The 22,500-nt window shown below is 43.9% G+C and overlaps 1 pseudogene across 1 annotated transcript in view; it reads right to left on the reverse strand.

The window, feature by feature from the left end:
- Window positions 1-22,500, reverse strand: part of LOC311143864 (syntaxin-binding protein 5-like) — a 293,895-nt pseudogene that overhangs the window by 97,161 nt on the left and 174,234 nt on the right. Inside the window, exon 5 of the transcript in view lies at window positions 19,610-19,744. The product of the transcript in view is annotated as a syntaxin-binding protein 5-like (transcript). The remainder of the gene's footprint in view (window positions 1-19,609; window positions 19,745-22,500) is intronic.

Here is a 22,500-nt window from a genome sequence, read left to right on the forward strand (position 1 = left end):
TCACCATACAGTAGTATAGCAACATCACCATACAGTAGTATACAGTAGTATAGCAACATCACCATACAGTAGTATAGCAACATCACCATACAGTAGTATTCAGTAGTATAGCAACATCACTATACAGTAGTATTCAGTAGTATAGCAACATCACCATACAGTAGTATATCATCATCACAATACAGTAGTATATCAACATCACCATACAGTAGTATACAGTAGTATAGCAACATCACCATACAGTAGTATACAGTAGTATATCAACATCACCATACAGTAGTATATCAACATCACCATACAGTAGTATACAGTAGTATAGCAACATCACCATAAAGTAGTATACATAAGTATAGCAACATCACCATACAGTAGTATACAGTTGTATAGTATCATCACCATACAGTAGTATAACAACATCACCATACAGTAGTATACAGTAATATAGCAACATCACCATACAGTAGTATACAGTAGTATATCAACATCACCATACAGTAGTATAGCAACATCACCATACAGTAGTATACAGAAGTATAGCAACATCACCATACAGTAGTATACAGTAGTATAGTATCATCACCATACAGTAGTATAACAACATCACCATACAGTAGTATACAGTAATATAGCAACATAACCATACAGTAGTATACAGTAGTATATCAACATCACCATACAGTAGTATAGCAACATCACCATACAGTAGTATACAGTAATATAGCAACATCACCATACAGTAGTATACAGTAGTATATCAACATCACCATATGGTAGTATAGCAACATCACCATACAGTAGTATATAGAAGTATAGCAACATCACCATACAGTAGTATACAGTAGTATAGTATCATCACCATACAGTAGTATAACAACATCACCATACAGTAGTATACAGTAATGTAGCAACATCACCATACAGTAGTATACAGTAGTATATCAACATCACCATACAGTAGTATAGCAACATCACCATACAGTAGTATACAGTAATATAGCAACATCACCATACAGTAGTATACAGTAGTATATCAACATCACCATACATTAGTATAGCAACATCACCATACAGTAGTATAGCAACATCACCATACAGTAGTATACAGTAATATAGCAACATCACCATACAGTAATATAGCAACATCACCATACAGTAGTATAGTATCATCACCATACAGAAGTATAGTATCATCACCATACAGCAGTATAGCAACATCACCATACAGTAGTATACAGTAGTATAGCAACATCACCATACAGTAGTATACAGTAATATAGCAACATCACCATACAGTAATATAGCAACATCACCATACAGTAGTATAGTATCATCACCATACAGTAGTATAGTATCATCACCATACAGTAGTATAGCAACATCACCATACAGTAGTATACAGTAGTATAGCAACATCACCATACAGTAGTATAGCAACATCACCATACAGTAGTATACAGTAGTCTAGTATCATCACCATACAGTAGTATACAGTAGTCTAGTATCATCACCATACAGTAGTATACAGTAGTATAGTATCATCACCATACAGTAGTATTCAGTAGTATGGTATCATCATCATTCAGCAGCTGTTGGCTGTGTCAGCATAGTCCAGTTCAAATGTAAATGTCCTCCTGAACCCTGACATTTTGTTTCTTGGTAACAAAACGAGTACCCTAGACGGATGAATGGTAGTCTTTCCTGAGTAGAATGCCTCTGAGGCTCCTCCATCTCTGGCACTGTTTTATTTATTTTACCTTTATTTTACCAAGCAGGTCAATTAGGAACAAGTTCTTATTTACAATGACGGCACATCGCTTGTGTCTCAGGAAGGATGACAGAAAACGTCAGTATTGTCTTGTGAATAACAAAGACACACCATGCTGTTGTGTTCACGGTTGTATTATTTTGCATGACAAATCATTGGTTTATATATCACAGTCTAGGTGAGGAAAGTTTTCTCTCAAGTCAAAGCAGTGCTTTCACCATGTTGACATACCAAAGTGAAGGCCGTTTTGAATCGACTTGAGAAAAACATGGCCTTCACTTTGCAATATTACCAGGACAGTGAGACAACATTTTAAAAAATGTAATCTGAAGTCAATTTACAGTGGGGAAAAAAAGTATTTAGTCAGCCACCAATTGTGCAAGTTCTCCCACTTAAAAAGATGAGAGAGGCCTGTAATTTTCATCATAGGTACACGTCAACTATGACAGACTATTTGGTACATTTGGTAAAATTTGACAAAGTATTTGGTCAATAACAAAAGTTTCTCAATACTTTGTTATATACCCTTTGTTGGCAATGACACAGGTCAAACGTTTTCTGTAAGTCTTCACAAGGTTTTCACACACTGTTGCTTGTATTTTGGCCCATTCCTCCATGCAGATCTCCTCTAGAGCAGTGATGTTTTGGGGCTGTCGCTGGGCAACACGGACATTCAACTCACTCCAAAGATTTTCTATGGGGTTGAGATCTGGAGACTGGCTAGGCCACTCCAGGACCTTGAAATGCTTCTTACGAAGCCACTCCTTCGTTGCCCGGGCGGTGTGTTTGGGATCATTGTCATGCTGAAAGACCCAGCCACGTTTTATCTTCAATGCCCTTGCTGATGGAAGGAGGTTTTCACTAAAAATCTCACGATACATGGCCCCATTCATTCTTTCCTTTACAAGGATCAGTCATCCTGGTCCCTTTGCAGAAAAACAGCCCCAAAGCATGATGTTTCCACCCCCATGCTTCACAGTAGGTTTGGTGTTCTTTGGATGCAACTCAGCATTCTTTGTCCTCCAAACACGACGAGTTGAGTTTTTACCAAAAAGTTTCTATTTTGGTTTCATCTGACCATATGACATTCTCCCAATCCTCTTCTGGATCATCCAAATGCACTCTAGCAAACTTCAGACGGGCCTGGACATGTACTGGCTTAAGCAGGGGGACACGTCTGGCACTGCAGGATTTGAGTCCCTGGCGGCGTAGTGTTTTACTGATGGTAGGCTTTGTTACTTTGGTCCCAGCTCTCTGCAGGTCATTCACTAGGTCCCCCCGTGTGGTTCTGGGATTTTTGCTCACCGTTCTTGTGATCATTTTGACCCCACTGGGTGAGATCTTGCGTGGAGCCCCAGATCGAGGGAGATTATTAGTGGTCTTGTATGTCTTCCATTTCCTAATAATTGCTCCCACAGTTGATTTCTTCAATCCAAGCTGCTTACCTATTGCAGATTCAGTCTTCCCAGCCTGGTGCAGGTCAACAATTTTGTTGTGGTGTCCTTTGACAGCTCTTTGGTCTTGGCCATAGTGGAGTTTGGAGTGTGACTGTTTGAGGTTGTGGACAGGTGTCTTTTATACTGATAACAAGTTCAAACAGGTGCCATTAATACAGGTAACGAGTGGAGGACAGAGGAGCCTCTTAAAGAAGAAGTTACAGGTCTGTGAGAGCCAGAAATCTTGCTTGTTTGTAGGTGACCAAATACTTATTTTCCACCATAATTTGCAAATAAATTCATTAAAAATCCTACAATGTGATTTTCTGGATTTTTTTTCTCATTTTGTCTGTCATAGTTGACGTGTACCTATGATGAAAATTACAGGCCTCTCTCATCTTTTTAAGTGGGAGAACTTGCACAATTGGTGGCTGACTAAATACTTTTTCCCCCCCACTGTATATCACCAGGCTCAATGCACAGCATTGCACCTGCAACATAAAGAGACTCAGAGACCTTACAGCTTTACAACCTCCTCAGCCAGAAGGTATTGTATAGAGCAGCAACATGTTATAGTTCAGGGTCTGGAGCAGCAATATGCTGTTAACACAGTGGAAGCTTAAACACTTCACAAAACAACCAGCCAGACAGAGAGAGACCTGGACTGACCCTGGCTCTCACCACGCTATGCTAGCCGCTGGCACAGGCAGAATCACAGCCTTACAACCGCCGCCGTCAGAAAAACAGAGGCAGGCAAAACCCAATGAGAGGAGACCGGCTGCGACACAGATTTCCACCGCTGTCATGAAACACACAGACACCGTGTGCTGCGGCAGGGACCCGGGGAGACATGGCAATGCTAGAGCCTGGTAGGTTTGCTGTTTTTGGCTTGGTGAGGATAATTGATAAAAATAAAAATAAAAGTATTATTTAACCTTTTTATTTTGACAGGGAAGTCATAGTGAGACTAGGGTCTATTTTACAGATGAGCCCTGCATATACGCATTAAACACATGCAACATACAACATTACAAAACATATTAAGAAAAACAGACATTTCTCAACACAGAGGTCTCCGATCATTTCTCTGAACTGACCAAGGGGGACCAGAACATCTCAGTTCAGAAGTTGTTTCATATAAAAGGGTGCAGAAAAAGCAGCTTTAACCAACTCTGTGCAGACAAACACACACACACACACACACACACACACACACACACACACACACACACACACACACACACACACACACACACACATACACACACACACACACACATACACACACACACACAAACACACACACACACACACACACACAAACAAACAAACAAATAAAGACACACATGTATGTGTGCATGCACACATACACGCACATTGCCTCCTCCATTGCACGGTGTGCTATTGAAACACATGACATAGCTGTGTAAATGTTATGGCGCTGTGAGCTCATCTGTTACAAGTTATCACAAAAACACATGTTCTCATTTCATCATAAAGACAAAATAATGTAACTCTCACATCTCTGTGCCCCTTTACATGGCAGGTCTTTCAAAGAGGTTCTGAGGGACAACACCAAACTCTAAAGTCTAAAAGGAAATTCGCAGGTCTCCTCTCTTGGAGATCATTTCCAACAGTCTTTACACCGTCAGATCCGTCTGTGTTGTATTGCGATCTCACACTGATACAGTCATTTTCTGTGTGTGTGAATGAGTGGGGGTGGGCATGTTATGTGATCAGAATATTAACGGGCGATGAGAGACACCTGAAGTTGACAGGGTACGATGACGTATTACAAAAAGTACAGACGCAAAGGCATACAGATGTAGGATCTTAATTTGATCACTGATAATTTTCATGCACAGCAGGAGATGTTAACTTTTTTTATCATTTTGCAGACGCACTTATCCAGAGCAACTAGGGTTAAGTGCCTTGCTCAAGGGCACATCAACAGATTTTTCACCTAGTCGGCTCGGGGATTAGAACCAGCGACCTTTCGGTTACTGGCACAACGCTCTTAACCACTAAGCTACCAGCCGCCCCTAACTTGTAGTGTATTTTAGTTTTAAAAAGGCTTCTAAAGTTTATCATTCCACTTTGAAATTTCAGAGTTAATTTGCCGTAATGAAAAATATATCAACCCCTAAAAATACTGGGCCTGCAGTAACGACAGTCAATATATCCTGGGCCTGCAGTAACGACAGTCAATAATATATCCTGGGCCTGCAGTAACGACAGTCAATAATATATCCTGGGCCTGCAGTAACGACAGTCAATAATATATCCTGGGCCTGCAGTAACGACAGTCAATATATGCTGGGCCTGAAGTAACGACAGTCAATAATATATCCTGGGCCTGCAGTAACGACAGTCAATAATATATCCTGGGCCTGCAGTAACGACAGTCAATAATATATCCTGGGCCTGCAGTAACGACAGTCAATAATATATCCTGGGCCTGCAGTAATGACAGTCAATATATCCTGGGCCTGCAGTAACGACAGTCAATAATATATCCTGGGCCTGCAGTAACGACAGTCAATATATCCTGGGCCTGCAGTAACGACAGTCAATATATCCTGGGCCTGCAGTAACGACAGTCAATAATATATCCTGGGCCTGCAGTAACGACAGTCAATAATATATCCTGGGCCTGCAGTAACGACAGTCAATATATCCTGGGCCTGCAGTAACGACAGTCAATATATCCTGGGCCTGCAGTAATGACAGTCAATATATCCTGGGCCTGCAGTGATGACAGTCAATATATACTGGGCCTGCATCAATATATCCTGGGCCTGCAGTAACGACAGTCAATATATCCTGGGCCTGCAGTAACGACAGTCAATAATATATCCTGGGCCTGCAGTAACGACAGTCAATAATATATCCTGGGCCTGCAGTAACGACAGTCAATAATATATCCTGGGCCTGCAGTAACGACAGTCAATATATGCTGGGCCTGCAGTAACGACAGTCAATATATACTGGGCCTGCAGTAACGACAGTCAATAATATATCCTGGGCCTGCAGTAATGACAGTCAATATATCCTGGGCCTGCAGTAACGACAGTCAATAATATATCCTGGGCCTGCAGTAACGACAGTCAATATATCCTGGGCCTGCAGTAACGACAGTGAATAATATATCCTGGGCCTGCGGTAACGACAGTCAATAATATATACTGGGCCTGCAGTAACGACAGTCAATAATATGCTGGGCCTGCATCAATATATCCTGGGCCTGCAGTAACGACAGTCAATATATACTGGGCCTGCAGTAACGACAGTCAATAATATACTGGGCCTGCATCAATACATACTGGGCCTGCAGTAACGACAGTCAATAATATATCCTGGGCCTGCAGTAACGACAGTCAATATATACTGGGCCTGCAGTAACAACAGTCAATATATGCTGGGCCTGCAGTAACGACAGTCAATATATACTGGGCCTGCAGTAACGACAGTCAATATATACTGGGCCTGCAGTAACGACAGTCAGTAATATATCCTGGGCCTGCAGTAATGACAGTCAATATATACTGGGCCTGCAGTAATGACAGTCAATATATACTGGGCCTGCAGTAACGACAGTCAATAATATACCCTGGGCCTGCAGTAACGACAATCAATAATATATACTGGGCCTGCAGTAACGACAGTCAATAATATATACTGGGCCTGCAGTGATGACAGTCAATATATACTGGGCCTGCAGTGATGACAGTCAATAATATATACTGGGCCTGCAGTAACGACAGTCAATAATATATACTGGGCCTGCAGTGATGACAGTCAATATATCCTGGGCCTGCAGTAACGACAGTCAATAATATATCCTGGGCCTGCAGTAACGACAGTCAATATATCCTGGGCCTGCAGTAACGACAGTCAATAATATATCCTGGGCCTGCAGTAACGACAGTCAATATATCCTGGGCCTGCAGTAACGACAGTCAATAATATATCCTGGTTCTGCAGTAACGACAGTCAATAATATATTCTGGGCCTGCAGTAATGACAGTCAATAATATATTCTGGGCCTGCAGTAACGACAGTCAATATATCCAGGGCCTGCAGTAACGACAGTCAATAATATATCCTGGGCCTGCAGTAACGACAGTCAATAATATATCCTGGGCCTGCAGTAATGACAGTCAATATATCCTGGGCCTGCAGTAACGACAGTCAATAATATATCCTGGGCCTGCAGTAACGACAGTCAATATATCCTGGGCCTGCAGTAACGACAGTCAATATATCCTGGGCCTGCATTAACGACAGTCAATAATATATCCTGGGCCTGCAGTAACGACAGTCAATAATATATCCTGGGCCTGCAGTAACGACAGTCAATATATCCTGGGCCTGCAGTAACGACAGTCAATATATCCTGGGCCTGCAGTAACGACAGTCAATATATCCTGGGCCTGCAGTGATGACAGTCAATATATACTGGGCCTGCATCAATATATCCTGGGCCTGCAGTAATGACAGTCAATATATGCTGGGCCTGCAGTGATGACAGTCAATATATACTGGGCCTGCATCAATATATCCTGGGCCTGCAGTAATGACAGTCAATATATCCTGGGCCTGCAGTAATGACAGTCAATATATGCTGGGCATGCAGTAATGACAGTCAATACATACTGGGCCTGCAGTAATGACAGTCAATATATCCTGGGCCTGCAGTGATGACAGTCAATATATACTGGGCCTGCAGTAATGACAGTCGATATATCCTGGGCCTGCAGTAATGACAGTCAATACATGCTGGGCCTGCAGTAATGACAGTCACAGTGGCAGTGCAGTGGCTGTCTGTCTCTCTCTCTCTCTCTCTCTCTCTCTCTCTCTCTCTCTCTCTCTCTCTCTCTCTCTCTCTCTCTCTCTCTCTCTCTCTCTCTCTCTCTCTCTTTCATTCTCTCTCTCAGTTTTTGATTTGCTGTGGTAACCTTCATCATTCTTCTCCACACATCTCCATGCATCAGGTGTCACTCCTTTTCTGCCTCGCTACATTCATTAGTGAAAAGACTAACATGCAAGAGGATGTGGAGAGAGGAGGAGGAGGAGGAGAGAGGAGGAGAGGAGGAGAGGAGGAGAGGAGAAGGAGGAGGAGGAGAGAGGAGGAGAGAGGAGGAGAGAGGAGGAGAGGAGAAGGAGGAGGAGGAGGAGGAGGAGAGAGGAGGAGAGGAGGAGGAGGAGAGGAGGAGGAGGAGGAGAGGAGAGGAGGAGGAGGGGGGAACGGTAGTATTTCAAATCAAATCAAATCAACTTGTATTGGTCACATACACATATTTAGCAGATGTTGTTGCTGGTGTATCTGTGTCTGTTATCAGACGTGTGCCTGGATTCCACTCCACAGGGCTTTCTGTCTCCATTTAGGCCGCTGGCCTGAACCAGTGAGATTGCATTAGAATGATAAACTCATTAGAAAATAATGTGCTAATTAAGGAAACACACAAGCCTACTGAGAAGGTATAGGGTATCAGGAAGTGACTGCTCAAAGAGTGATCTACATAGAGACCAGTAAACATTATGAATAACATCATGTCAACAGGGTGCGACAGCTCAAATACTGAGCTATATAGAGACAGGTAAACATTATGAGTAACATCATGTCATTATGAATCATTTTTCCAACTCTTTTATTTCGGAGTTTCTTTTGAACATTTGGGACATGTTTGTCTTGTGAAATCTGAGCAGCAGCAGGAGAAGTGGGGAGGAAGGAAGGAAGAAGCCTCTGTCGTCTTAATGAAGCATGTTCCCACCAGGCTTCACGCTTTCCCACCAGGCTTCACACTTTCCCACCAGGCTTCCTGGTTTCCCACCAGGCTTCACGCTTTCCCACCAGGCTTCACGCTTTCCCACCAGGCTTCACGCTTTCCCACCAGGCTTCCTGGTATCCCACCAGGCTTCACACTTTCCCACCAGGCTTCACGCTTTCCCACCAGGCTTCCCGCTTTCCCACCAGGCTTCCCGCTTTCCCACCAGGCTTCCCGTTTTCCCACCAGGCTTCACGCTTTCCCACCAGGCTTCACACTTTCCCACCAGGCTTCCTGTTTTCCCACCAGGCTTCACGCTTTCCCACCAGGCTTCACGATTTCCCACCAGGCTTCACGCTTTCCCACCAGGCTTCCTGGTATCCCACCAGGCTTCACGCTTTCCCACCAGGCTTCCTGGTTTCCCACCAGGCTTCACGCTTTCCCACCTGGCTTCGGGCTTTCCCACCAGGCTTCCAGTTTTCCCACCAGGCTTCCCGCTTTCCCACCAGGCTTCACGCTTTCCCACCAGGCTTCCCGCTTTCCCACCAGGCTTCACACTTTCCCACCAGGCTTCACGCTTTCCCACCAGGCTTCACGCTTTCCCACCAGGCTTCACGCTTTCCCACCAGGCTTCCGGCTTTCCCACTAGGCTTCCTGGTTTCCCACCAGGCTTCCCGCTTTCCCACCAGGCTTCCTGGTTTCCCACCAGGCTCCCTGCTTTTCCTCGTTTCTTACACAGATTCTAAGGCCTGGTACTGAGCCTTGGAGGTGAAGACCCAGACAACAGCATTATGGGCAGTAGGAGGTTCTGGAAACTTCCTGGAAGCTGTGAATAAAGGACAGCCGGCATACCTGATTTACAGATGTAGGGTCTTAATTTGATCACCCTTTTGTTGCTGAGAGATTTCCTGCAAAGCAGGAAATGCAAACTTGCAGTGTAATACATCCCTTTCCTGCCAGCACTGCAGTCTCTATTGAAATTAATGGAGTGTGCCTCTCACAAATTAATTTTGGATCACAAGTTCCTCACCGTTCAGTCAGTACTCAGGAGGGAGATACAAACACCATGTAATGAGTGTCTTGGCACAGGAAAAGAGTATTCCACAGAAAAGCGCCATATTAATAAGTGGTGTGTAATTGTGTGTGTGTGTGTGTGTGTGTGTGTGTGTGTGTGTACGCTTATGTGTGATTGTGTATTGAGCTGAGTCTGTATAATCTGATAATCACTTCTTCTCCACCTCAATTTTAGTTAAGCCTTAATTTTTTAAATTTTAGTCATTTAATAGACACTCTTATCCAGAGCGACGTACAGTTAGTGAATGCATACATTTATTTTTTTCTTCACACATATGGTAAATGAACCAAATGAACACAGAAACACACACACACACACACACACACACACACACACACACACACACACACACACACACACACACACACACACATCAACTCCTCACACTCCTCCGTCCTACTCCAGCATGACTGAGAGGAGGGGAAAAACAAATCTCATTCCCTCTGCGGTTAGTTTCTATTAGAGAGAGGGGGGGGGGTCGTTGATGCTTTCCCTGTGAAGGAGCACATGAGGAGTACTGAGAGGGAAGCACTTCAGCCCAATCAAACAACACAGGGCTTCATTGGCTCTCCATTTAAACACGTTGACGAGGATGGAATATTCTTGTTAACATTTAATTGAACTACTCTTCAAAACCCACTAAACGCATACTTCACAGTGCTGGTGTATGTGCACGCCTCTGCATGTTAAGTGGTCCTAGCTACTCTATGAACACTGCCGCCATGGCAACATGAGCAAAGTTAGGTTGGCAACTTTCAGCTAGGATTAGTTGACAAATTACATGACGTGGCAGTGTAAGAGGTTTTAGGATAGAATGACATGACGCGGCAGTGTACGAGGTTTTAGGATAGAATGACATGATGTGGCAGTGTACGAGATTTTAGGATAGAATTGCATGACGCGGCAGTGTAAGAGGTTTTAGGATAGAATGACATGACGCGGCAGTGTACGAGATTTTAGGATAGAATGACATGACACGGCAGTGCAAGAGGTTTTAGGATAGAATGACATGATGTGGCAGTGTACGAGGTTTTAGGATAGAATGACACCAATGTCAATAACAGCTGATGACCACATAAGGGATAATCAATGAGGGACTATGCGTTCTCTGTAAAATAATGCACAACGTGGAAGGTGTTTGCCACAACGTGCAGCAGACTGGTCCTAACGTTCTACAGAGTTGCATTATATTCAGAGAACGCATGGAGCCCTGTATTGATTATCCCACTTATACCATGGCTATAATTAACTGTAATGGCGCCGGAGGGGATGGCTGCCGTTTTACGGGCTCCTAACCAACTGTGCTATTTCATTAGTTTTTTTTTGCGTTGTTTGTAACTTATTTATTAACTTACTGTGTACATATTGTTGCTGCTACCGTCTCTTAGGACCAAAAATAACGTCTGGACATCAGAACAGCGAATATTCACCTCGAACTGGACAAATATTTTTTCTTTAACGAGTCCGACATGAAGGATATCCTGCTTTCTCGAGACCAGGCCCAAATCCCTGTCATTTGAGTGAACAAAAGACAGAGAAATGGGGGGCGGAGGTCGGAGGTCGGGCTGCCTTCTGAGAATTCGTAGGCGAGTGAGTAAACCTCCACTACCATCCGTTCTATTGGCCAAAGTGCAATCATTGGAAAACAAAATGGAGGATCTTTGATCAAGAATATCCTACCAACAGGACATTAAAAACTGTAATATCTTATGTTTCACCGAGTCGTGGCTGAGCGACGACACGGATAATATAGAGCTGGCGGGATTTTCCATGCATCGGCACGACAGAGAAGCTACGTCTGGCAAGACGAGGGGCGGGGGTGTGTGTCTATTTGTCAATAACTGCTGGTGCCCGATGTCTAACATTTTCAATAATATTTTAAATTCGATTTTTGCTTTCAAAGGCAGCTGAAACATAGAACATGTAAGAACGTTTGACAACACCGTTTGGATATTGCCGTGCATTACAGATAAATAAATAATAAATAATACCGATTTAAGCAGGAGGGTTCAGATATAGTCAACTGTTTGGTGAGTTCTCATCCAGTGATAAGACTCCTGAGCCTGCCATTGGAGCGTAAAGTGATTGACAGACAGCCCACCCACTGTCATCCAGTCAGTAGTAGACTGCTCGCTGTTGCTAACACTGTCAGGGCAAGGCACAAGGCCATCTTCATGGATGGGAAGTGTGATTGACACTATAGTGGAGGGCTTGTCAGACTAATACACCCGAGGTAAAGGTAATAGAACAGCAATGACTTGCTGTTGAAAGAGAAGACACTAATTGGACCAGGTGTCTAAAAGCCTCTGGACGAGTTAATTATGTCAACAATATACTGTAATTCTTACATTGTATGATTGTTATTTCAGGTCAGCATAACAGGTGCTGCTGATGTCAATGGTTTCAACCAGAGCCATTTATTTAGAGAGTTGGGACATTCAGGTTTCTGCATTATGATACATTTACACGATTAAATTTACACGATTACATTTACACAATTACATTTACGCGATTACATTTACACGATTAAATTTACATGATTACATTTACATGATTACATTTGCATGAATACATTTACATGATTACATTTACATGATTTACTACATGCTAGGTTGAAGATAACAAAGGTTAAGACAACCTAATAATTACAGTACATGCAGAAGCGTTTGGAAATAAACAAATCAATTGAACCAACGCCGTTGCTGATTTTACAGGATTAGAGAGTGAAAATGACTGGAAGTGAACATTAGCAGGAAGTGAACGTTAGCAGTACAGAAAGTTTAACATCAAAGTGGAAAATAAACACAATTGTAGTGAATTTCAGCTAACTACTCTGCAAACACATAACAGTATTACTGTTTTCTATTCATAAAAAAATATATATATATATCTACAGCCACTTTCTTAGTTGATTTCCCACCGCTGGTCACATTTTCAATGCTAGTCCTGAAGAATCAGTAACTGCGCTGGGCTAATGAATTTTTTTATTTTCGAAAGCTCCGTATGGAAATTTTGCTAGAGCAGAGAGAACAGTCTATGAACAGTCTATGAGCCAGAAAAAAACAGTTAATCGTTGTTTAGGGAGAGACCAATCAAATCAAATTTCACGCATTGCGCCAATACAGGCCAATCAAATTAAGCTGTGCGTACAAACTGAATGATGATTGTTGGAAGATTTTCAAAAAGGTAAAAATAACTTAGTTCAGTTGGAGACGTATTGTGAAAGAGGTGTGTGTTAAAACAATGGAGATGGAGGAGACCAAGCACAGGAAAGGTGACCCCTTTCGATGGGGCTGCAGTGGAGCAGGTCGAGAGCTTACATCACTGGGGCCGAGCTCCCTGCCATCCAAAACCTCTATATAATGTAAGGCCCGGGAAAATGTTCAAGACTCCAGCCACCCAAGACATAGACTGATCTCTCTGCTTCCACACGGCAAGCGGTACCGGTGCATCAAGTCTGACACGAGCAGGCTCCTGAACAGCTTCTATCCCCAAGCCATAAGATTGCAAAATAGTTAACAGAATGACTACACGGACTATCTGAGTTGAACCTTGTATTTTATTTTCTATTTTTGACACAGGACTCTACACACTCACACACACACTGACACTCCGACACACACACACACATTTATACTACACACACGCACAAACACTCACATGCATCAATTTAAATTATTATATAAAATTCTTGCTACCAATTGAATGTTATTTATATGGGGGATACAATCTTCCCAGCTCTGCTGATTTTGCTGCGAGGAGACAGAATCATTAGATCATTTGTTTTGGTTCTGTCCATTTGTAGCTTGTTTTTGGACACAGGTCCAGGAATGGCTAAAGGATTGCAATATTTACCTGGAGCTAACCCTGCAGATAGCACTACTGGGTGATCTGAAAAGTCATAGTCAATCTGTCACGTTCGATCATTGACGGGTCAGACCAAGGCGCAGCGTGATATACGTACATGTTTATTAAACCAAATAAACACAACGACAAAACAACAAACTAAACGAAACGTGAAGTCCAAGGTAGCATATACAACATACCTCACACGGAACAAAATCCCACAACACACTAGTGCCAATAGGCTGCCTAAGTATGATCCCCAATCAGAGACAACGAGCGACAGCTGCCTCTGATTGGGAACCACACCTGCCAACATAGATCCACACAGGGGCGGTGTGTTCAATAGGGCGATATGGGCGACGCACTGCCAAACGGGAAAAGGAAGGGATTTTTTTTCTAATCAATTATATCACGGCAACAGTAGTTATCAGTGTTCTAATCTGATCTGACTGCCACTAAATGTCCAATCAGGCTAAAGTCGTGCTTCAAATGCCCCCCCCCCCCTTTTGGGGCGATTTCAGTCAGGTTGAAAATCGCCCAGAAGTCTGTCATAGACTCCCATGTAAAATCTATTTTTTTCAAATTTCAGAGCTTTCAATACAATCTCTATGGGTTTCTGAGGGCTTGCACTTACGCGCTTTCGTCATACGTAACGTAACCATGAACGTAACTAAGAAAATAGCGGGTAGCAGCGTCTCTGTTGCGACCTGCAGTGTGGCGTTATCTTATGTTTTTAATTTGTACACTTAGTGGCGTTATTTTATGTTTTTAATTTGTACACTTAGTTTACAAACATTCTGCCAACCATGGATTTCCAGTGGTGGGTTTTGGACTGATCTTGTTGATCGTGTACATACCCGCTACGAACGGACTCAATAATGAAAACGCTGCTGGCAGCGGAATCCAATACAGCAGAACAAACTTCCCTTACCCACCACCTTGCTGATTAATGCCCAGTCACTGAGGGGGAAAGCGGATGAGTTGTCAGCGAATCTGCGCTTCCAACACGAATATCGGGAGGCCTGTTTGCTGGCATTTACTGAGACTTGGCTGGATGACAGAGTCCCGGACAGAGAAGTGGAGCCGGCCGGCTTCACCCTGGTCAGAGCGGACCGCGATCTGACAGTCACAGGGAAAATCGATCCTGGTAAGAGAGCGACTCTGTACCCCCGACATTGAACTGCTTTCTGTGTCACTGCGACCTTACTATCTGCCCCGTGAGTTCCCCCAATTGTTTGTTACCGTTGTGTACATTCAACCAAAAGCTAATATAACAAAGGCATCAGAGATTATTTATAATCTGTCACAGAAACTGGAATCCATCTCCCCAGATCAGTCAATAAATGCTTCTGGTATTGACTTATATGCTGCCCCTGTCTTCATGTTGTTGCTGGACATATCTTTTTTAAAATGTGTGTAGGTCACCTAAATCATCAGAAAAATTGCCCCCCCTGAGAATTTTTTCAGGAGCCGCCACTGGATCCACACATACTACATCGACAACATAGAATACACACAACAAAGAATATACACACCCTGACTCAACATATACGAGTCCCCTGAGTCAGGGCGTGACAGTACCCCCCCCCCCCCCCAAAGGTGCGGACTCCGACCGCACAACATAAACATAACAGGGTAGGGGCCGGGTGGGCATTCCGCCTCGGAGGCAGATCCGGCTCGGGGCGTAATGACCTCTCACTCTCCGCATCCCTGTTGCACCCCTGGTCTGGTCCTCGGCGCGCTGCTTCACCTCTCCTTCCTCCCACGATACGCCAGGCCCTGTCTGGACCCTGGTGTGGGAGACCCCGAACCTGGAGAGGGGCTGACGTCATGGTCTGGACTGGAGCCGCTGACCGGAGCTGGACTGGGCACCGATGGAGCGGACTGCTCTGGCTCCGGATTGGAGCCGCTGACCGGAGCTGGATCAGGCACCGGTGGAGCGGACTGCTCTGGCTCCGGAGTGGAGCCGCTGACCGGGGCTGGACTGGACCCCGGTGGAGCGGACTGCTCTGGCTCCGGAGTGGCGCGGCTGACCGGAGCTGGATCAGGCACCGGTGGAGCGGACTGCTCTGGCTCCGGAGTGGAGCAGCTGACCGGAGCTGGAACAGGCACCGGTGGAGCGGACTGCTCTGGCTCCGGAGTGGAACCGCTGGCCGGAGCTGGATTGGACCCCGGTGGAGCGGACTGCTCTGGCTCCAGAGTGGAGACCTACATAAGTATATGATCACCTACCAACCAGTAAGAATTCCGGCTCTCACAGACCTGTTAGTTTTTCTTTAAGAAGCCCTCCTGTTCTCCACTCATTACCTCTATTAACTGCACCTGTTTGAACTCGTTACCTGTATAAAATACACCTTTCCACACACTCAATCAAACAGACTCCAACCTCTCCACAATGGCCAAGACCAGAGAGCTGTGTAAGGACATCAGGGATACAATTGTAGACCTGCACAAGGCTGGGATGGGCTACAGGACAAAAGGCAAGCAGCTTGGTGAGAAGGCAACAACTGTTAGCGCAATTATTAGAAAATGGAAGAAGTTCAAGATGACGGTCAATCACCCTCGGTCTGGGGCTCCATGCAAGATCTCACCTTGTGGGGCATCAATGATCATGAGGAAGTTGAGGGATCAGCCCAGAACTACACGGCAGGACCTGGTCAATGACCTGAAGAGAGCTGGGACCACAGTCTCAAAGAAAACCATTGGTAACACACTACGCCGTCATGGATTAAAATCCTGCAGTGCACGCAATGTCCCCCTGCTCAAGCCAGCGCATGTCCAGGCCCGTCTGAAAATCTGGATGATCCAGAGGAGGAATGGAAGAACGTCATGTGGTCTGATGAGACAAAAATAGAGCTTTTTGGTCTAAACTCCACTCGCCGTGTTTGGAGGAAGAAGAAGGATGAGTACAACCCCAAGAACACCATCCCAACCGTGAAGCATGGAGGTGGAAACATCATTCTTTGGGGATGCTTTTCTGCAAAGGGGACAGGACGACTGCACCGTATTGAGGGGAGGATGGATGGGGCCATGTATCGCGAGATCTTGGCCAACAACCTCCTTCCCTCAGTAAGAGCATTGAAGATGGGTCGTGGCTGGATCTTCCAGCATGACAATGACCCGAAACACACAGCCAGGGCAACTAAGGAGTGGCTCCGTAAGAAGCATCTCAAGGTCCTGGAGTGGCCTAGCCAGTGTCCAGACCTGAACCCAATAGAAAATCCTTGGAGGGAGCTGAAAGTCCGTATTGCCCAGCGACAGCCCCGAAAACTGAAGGATCTGGAGAAGGTTGTGGGCCAAAATCCCTGCTGCAGTGTGTGCAAACCTGGTCAAGACCTACAGGAAACGTATGATCTCTGTAATTGCAAACAAAGGTTTCTGTACCAAATATTAAGTTCTGCTTTTCTGATGTATCAAATACTTATGTCATGCAATAAAGTGCAAATTAATTACATAAAAATCATACAATGTGATTTTCTGGATTTTTGTTTTAGATTCTGTCTCTCACAGTTGAAGTGTACATATGATCAAAATTACAGACCTCTACATGCTTTGTATGTAGGAAAACCTGCAAAATCGGCAGTGTATCAAATACTTGTTCTCCCCACTGTATGCACAGTTAGACTTACTGAGTCTCTGGCTTTTAGATTAACATTATCCTACTTTACACAGAGAAAGTACAGTACATAGCAAAAACTCCTAGTCTAGGTCTCTCTAACTGTGTGAGTCTAAAAAATAGGTACGGCTAGACATGGACTCATCTCAACATTAGACACCTTTTTAGGTCTGAGAACATCTCACAAACTCACTTCAGTCTCCGTATCTGAGAATAGCAAGCAAGGAAAGTCTGTGTTTGGACTATTGTAATGTCAGTGATATGATGAACTAAGTTGCTACATAAAGCAGAATTTTCTGAAATATTCAAGATGGACTAGCTTCATTCCTTTCCATGCATGAAGAAGCTGTCCCAAAAACTGAACACAGGCCTGTCTGCCTCTGCCGCCTGTGAGCGTCTTTTTAGCTGATTGAAGTGGATTCAACAAGTGACATCAACAAGGGGATCGTAGCTTTCACCTGGATTCAACTTGTCAATCTATTTCATGGAAAGAGCAGGTGTTCCTAATGTATTGTACACTCAGTGTACCTCACCTAATGTACTTTGTACATGTAGCCTATAGCTATCTAATGTAACATCTATAGCCCTCTATTTCTCTATTTCAGGTACATTTTTATTTCCATGATGTTCTGTTGTTGCCTCCAGACCTAATTTGACATCAAATCCTTTAGGTCCAGTGTGCCCTGGCACTCCCCATTTGACCTTGTACGGGTGAGTGAGTGAGTGAGTGAGGGAGGGAATGAGGGAGGGAGGGAGGGAGGGAATGAGGGAGTTTGTGAGTAGGGAAAATTGTGTGAATGGGTGATTATTTTGTTTATGTCAAGCAATCAATCCATCAATCAAATGTATTTTATAAAAACCTTTTTAAGTCAGCAGTTGTCACAAAGTGCTTTACAGATACCCAGCCTAAAACCCCACACAGCAAGCAATGCAGATGTAGAAGCACAGTGTCTAGGAAAAACTCTCTAGAAAGAAAGGAACCAGGAAGAAAGAAAGTCTACTTTCTTTTGTATTGCTCTAATTCATCAAAACATTTTTTATTTATTTTCAAACATTAATACTATTGATAAATCCTTCATTTATATATATATATATATATATATATATATATATATATATATATATATATATATGTATGTGCGTTGCTGCTGCTCAAACAATAAATGAACTTAGTTCATACTCTACATGCATTGTCCTCTCTTCCTTGTTCATGGACAAGATCATGTGTAGCAACGTTCAGGTAACCTTAGCAACATTTGCTATAAGGTCAATGTTTTTATTGTAAAAGTAAGGTAAAAACTTTCATTCTACTTTTTAAATGAGCTCCTTTTTATTTTTACTTGTGTAGGATATTTCTGTACTACATCCGCCCCTGAAATAGTATCAGTTTACTGTCTAGGATGTACCATTTCCGCTCCTGATTATTCCAAGAATGCTACGTAACTGAATGTCTAGAATTGGAACAAAATAAAACATTCTAAAAGTCAGCCCATCTCTCTAAATATATGGCAACTCAACACCCTAACCCACACAACAAGAACATCATCACTGCTGTCAACTCAACACCATAACCCACACAACAAGAATATCATCACTGCTGTCCACTCAACACCATAACCCACACAACAAGAATATCACCACTGCTGTCCACTCAACGCCATAACCCACACAACAAGAACATCATCACTGCTGTCCACTCAACACCCTAACCCACACAACAAGAACATCACCACTGCTGTCCACTCAACACCATAACCCACACAACAAGAATATCACCACTGCTGTCCACTCAACGCCATAACCCACACAACAAGAACATCACCACTGCTGTCCACTCAACGCCATAACCCACACAACAAGAACATCACCACTGCTGTCCACTCAACGCCATAACCCACACAACAAGAACATCACCACTGCTGTCCACTCAACGCCATAACCCACACAACAAGAACATCACCACTGCTGTCCACTCAACGCCATAACCCACACAACAAGAACATCACCACTGCTGTCAACTCAACATCATCATACAGTCGTCATCCTCATTATGGTAATAATTGACCATTGATCATTTGTGTATTTCTCGATGATTTAACTCACAATTCTATGGCCTTGTTCCACATGATGACGTATCCTGACAGAACGAAGGACTCGATGTTGACGATGTGTGTGTTGCCACGCTCTGTGCCCACGTACAGCCACTTACTCTGGAAGGGGAGGTGGCAAAACGTCATCCTGAGGAGAAAAACAAGAATCAGCATTTAAATATCGTGAAATATCATACAATACGATACAATGTGTTTCATTTGGTTAGGATTGTGTTTGTGTGTGTGTGTGTGCGTGCGTGTGTGTTTCTTCCTATTTGCATAGTAAAGGGTAAGGTAAAGGGGGATACCTAGTCAGTTGTACAACTGAATACATTCAACCGAAATGTGTCTTCCACATTTAACCCAACCCCTCTGAATCAGAGCGGCGCGGAGGGCTGCCTTAATCCACATCCACGTCATCGGCACCCGGGGGAACAGTGGGTTGCTCAGGGGCAAAATAAATATGTTTACCTTGACAGCTCTACCTACATGACGTTCTGCCCTGTAGCCCATATATGTAGAGCCTAGCTGTGTAATCAGCGTTTTACCTCAGAGAATAACCACCCCAATAATTATCATACTCTCAAATACACAGTGTAAATTTACATTTTCCACAGTTATATCGTAATTATATTTGGGCTAATAGTGTGGATTTACAAAACACAGCACATATTGATTAGCTCTGTGTTCCCCTGCATTCTTAGAAAATAAGGTGCTATCTAGAACCATAAAGGGTTCTTCAGTTGTCCTCATAAGAGAACCCAATGGTTCTACGTGGAACCCGTTCACCACCAAAAAGTTCTACCTGAAACCAAAAAGGGTTTTCCTATGGGGACAAACAAATAATCATTGTTTTCTAAGAGTGTAGATATTTCCCAGGTTTTGTAATATTATCCCCACACACATCACTCCACATCTCCTGTCAGTCAGCGCCTACCAGCTCCATTTCTACTGGTATCATTTCTACCAGCTCCATTTCTACCAGCTCCATTTCTACTGGCATCATTTCTACCAGCTCCATTTCTACCAGCTCCATTTCTACCAGCTCCATTTCTACCGGCTCCATTTCTACCAGCTCCATTTCGACCGGCTCCATTTCTACAGGCATCATTTCTACCAGCTCCATTTCTACCGGCTCCATTTCTACCGGCTCCATTTCTACCAGCTCCATTTCTACCAGCTCCATTTCGACCGGCTCCATTTCTACCAGCTCCATTTCTACAGGCATCATTTCTACCGGCTCCATTTCTACTGGCTCCATTTCTACCGGCTCCATTTCTACCAGCTCCATTTCTACCGGCTCCATTTCTACCAGCTCAATTTCGACCGGCTCCATTTCTACCAGCTCCATTTCTACAGGCATCATTTCTACCAGCTCCATTTCTACCGGCTCCATTTCTACCGGCTCCATTTCTACCGGCTCCATTTCTACCGGCTCCATTTCTACCGGCTCCATTTCTACTGGCTCCATTTCGACCGGCATCATTTCGATCTGTCATTTTCTCACGTGAAAGCATGAAATAAAGCACACTGCCTCAAATGGGAGGCATGTACAAGGGGTACTCTGCTCACACGTAAAGTTATCCGTAATACGCAACGTTGACTGTGTAATTATTAGGCGATCAATAAACCCTCGACAGCGAGGCATGCTCGGTGTTCATGTTACGTAAATATATTCAGACGTAAGATGTGTGACGGTGGGGTGCTCATGTAGTGATTCAGTCAGCACTAGCATCCATCATGTTTATAAGCACCTTAACTATATAAAGATCAACACTAATTATCTCCTGTCGCTCCTGGAGAGAGAATCAGCGTGCCCCGTTCCCTACCACCCCCAGGAATCAGCGGGCCCCGTTCCCCACCACCCCCAGGAATCAGCGGGCCCCGTTCCCCACCACCCCCAGGAATCAGCGGGCCCCGTTCCCCACCACCCTACCTCCACTAACCCTGTGAGATGCAGGATTATTAGATGCCAGACAAATGAGATGGAAGACAATTCAATAAGGATTTGGACCTCGTGGGGTGAATGGTAAATCAGGAGAGGCAGGAGAGGACATCTGTGGGTGAGACTATGGGCTAAAATTAGATTTGTATCCTGTTTATTTTCACCGCTGGCAGGGGGAAATATTGAGATCTAATCCCCAGCAATATCTGGAGAAAAACTGGATAAGGGAAATTTACAAACTCAAATTCAGTGTTGCACCTTTTATGTTTCGCCTGTTTTTTTTCTAATCGTCACACAAAATGTAATTTCTTTCTAAATATAAATAATACATAAATAAACCCCAAGAGCCCTAATCAAAGCCAGGTTTAACACTCCAACTGATGGAACAGGCTAAAGCCTTGTGACTATAAGAAAGAGTATGCTGAAATCAAAGCCCTTGGCTGAGGGGGAAACGTGACTCAGTCCCCACTCAGGCAATCAGCTTTTCAGACAACCTCGTTAGATAATCATGGGGGTGCCCAGACCAGCTCTCTCATTTACACCCACCATTTGCATAATTTAATTTAACTGGAAATCAAGAACGTGAGGAGTGAAAGCAGAGACAAAAACAAAGGGGGGGAGAGTGACCGTGTGATGGTGTGAAAGTCAAAGGTTTTGCCTGACCAAGACAGCTTGAAGAGGTGCCGTCAACGCGGCTCATTATTATCAATTAATTAATCGGTAGGAGACGTGAGTTGAACTGACCGCCAGCTGGCTGGGCAGCCAATGAGCTGCTATTGGGGGAAGTAAGTAAGTCACTAGATAGAGATAGATGGGGAAAATGTTGTTTCTCCCACCATTTCGACCACGTGTCTCATGACCTTCCCATCTGTTTCTTTAACAGTCTCAGTTTCCCCACTGAGAGGAGAAAAGGAGGCCATTTTTTATGAATAGCCACCGTAACATGGGTAGATTGATGT

This window comes from Coregonus lavaretus (genome assembly GCF_964263955.1).
Source record: "Coregonus lavaretus genome assembly, chromosome: 16".
Classification (NCBI taxonomy): domain Eukaryota; kingdom Metazoa; phylum Chordata; class Actinopteri; order Salmoniformes; family Salmonidae; genus Coregonus; species Coregonus lavaretus.